Consider the following 2,500-nt stretch of genomic DNA (forward strand, 5'->3'; position numbering starts at 1 on the left):
ACGACACGACACGACACGACACGTTACGGCACAGACTCCAACAAAGCCAGTTCCGTTTATCGTGTGACGTTTCTCACAGATGTATTTGGGATACTCTTTGGTGGGATGTTAGTTTTTATTCAATTATGCATGCAGATACAGTTACTTCATGATTCATTCACTGATTTCAATGATGTTGTTGTTGTTTACACAGGACGCTAGTTTTCAAATTTTGGAGTGTGAATATTCATGTGGGTTTTCTTTTTCATACGGGGGAAAAATCCATAGAATGTCGCCCATATATATTTTTTTTAATGGACGTTGGAAAAAAAACCTGTTAGGGCAACCTCTCTGTTTTCAATACTTCCCAAGCACGCAAGCACACACACAAACACACACACGCGCGCGCACGCGCGCGCTATCACACGCTAACACACACACCACCCCTCTAGTCACACACACACACACACACACACACACACACACACACACACACACACACACACACACACACACACACGCACACACACACACACACACACACGCACGCACACACACACACACACACACACACACACACACACACACACACGCACGCACACACACACACACACACACACACACACACATTCTCACACAAAAGAAATAGATTACTCCTCGCTCCATGCCATTTATCTCCTGTCTCAACTTTTCCACAAGTTTTTTGAGAACCCGGAAATCGAAAAAGGAATCCAAGTGACACCAACTGGTCAACAAATAAGCAAAGGGGGAAATAACGACAACACCGTCACACAGGTTGACAGCCAGTCTGAACGTAGTACCTCCGGACAGAGAGAGAGGGTGGGGGGAGAGTCAGATAAACAGACAGAGAGTGATATAGAGACAGACAGACAGGGACAGAGAGAGAGGGGGACAGACAGACAGACAGGGATACAGAGACAGACATACAGGGATAGAGAGAGAGAGGGAGACAGACAGACAGATGGACAAAAGGATGGAGACAGACATGAAGAGAGAGAGAGAGACAGAGGAACAGGGAGAGAGAGAAATAATTAGACTTGTCCAACTCCAGATAAAAATCTAGTGGTTAATGTGGATTCATTTTAACATGTCTCCCCGGTCAACATTTCTGCAAACCTGCCCGTGCTGATTTATTCCCCTCAGTGTGCATAATTATGTAACGCAGCGGATCGCGCATGTAAAAGAACCCAAAATCGATATTGGCACTTTACACATCGAAGCAAAGATCCTCTAGACCCAGCTTCCAAGGCGCGGACAGGGCATGAATTCCAAATGGAAGGACCCGTAAATACCAGGCAACTCTTCCATGGGGGCTGGCGCATGGCAGCCGCAACCAGGAACAGAGACAGAGACAGAGGAAGAGGCAGAGAGATGGTGAGTGAGTGAGTGAGTGAGAGAATAAGAGACACAGAGACAGAGTCCCTATGCCAGCCTCAAATGGACAAACCTTCAGACTTCGCAGCTTGAAACTGCTGCTACTGTTACTGGTGATGATAGAAGTAACTGTGGCGTACCCTAATAGAACCTGCAGTGAGGACGATCGAGAGGGAGAACCACCAATATCACCTCGCAGCTGTTCAAGATCGGCTACACACAGCTGCGTCTGCACCAGCCCGACCTGCCTGCTGGCGTTCGTTCGTTCGTTCCACGCCCCAGTTGCAACCCGCGTATGTGTGCTTCGTACTGACGTTTGGACATGGAAGCCACATGCGTGTCCATCGAGGACGTGTAACGATGATGACACAACGCATCGTCATCCTCTGTTGTTTTCTGTTCTCATCAGCAAATAACCAGCCCATTCGCAGGATTGATAAATTATGACTTTTCATGTTTCATCTATTCCTGTTCTGTCCTGCCCTCTTCCCCTATTAAAAAAAAAGGGGGGGGGGGTATTCTGAACGAACGAAGGGACATGCCCAGGCAGGCAAAGCACCACCCCACCCCACCAATAAAAAGGGAGGGGGGGGGGGGGATATTCTGAACGAACGAAGGGACATGCCCAGGCAGGCAAAGCACCACCCCACCCCACCAATAAAAAGGGAGGGGGGGGATATTCTGAACGAACGAAGGGACATGCCCAGGCAGGCAAAGCACCACCACACCCCACCAATAAAAAGGGAGGAGGGGGGGGGGGTTATTCTGAACGAACGAAGGGACATGCCCAGGCAGGCAAAGCACCACCACACCCCACCAATAAAAAGGGAAGGGTGGGGGGGGTGTTATTCTGAACGAACGAAAGGACATGCCCAGGCAGGCAAAGCACCACGCCGCTTGCTGTTCAGTCAGTGACAAGTCGTGCTGCGTGCAACAGGAAGTAGTAGTTCGTCCGTCGTGGTTGCCACATCAAAGGGGCTGATTGGCTGAAAGCAGATTGGATGTCAGGTCTGGTCTGGCATGACTGGACTGCACCTCGTCATCATCAAAACCGTTCATTCTCTTTCTGCTGCTGTGATTGATATGCAAGCATAATTATGTGGGTCACTGGTTTGCTTGGCGTGCA

The 2,500-nt window shown here is 49.3% G+C and overlaps 1 protein-coding gene across 3 annotated transcripts in view; it reads right to left on the minus strand.

The window, feature by feature from the left end:
* Window positions 1-2,500, minus strand: part of LOC143297183 (zwei Ig domain protein zig-8-like) — a 638,521-nt gene that overhangs the window by 269,566 nt on the left and 366,455 nt on the right. The window lies entirely within an intron of this gene.

Source organism: Babylonia areolata, chromosome 22, assembly GCF_041734735.1.
Source record: "Babylonia areolata isolate BAREFJ2019XMU chromosome 22, ASM4173473v1, whole genome shotgun sequence".
Lineage (NCBI taxonomy): Eukaryota > Metazoa > Mollusca > Gastropoda > Neogastropoda > Buccinidae > Babylonia > Babylonia areolata.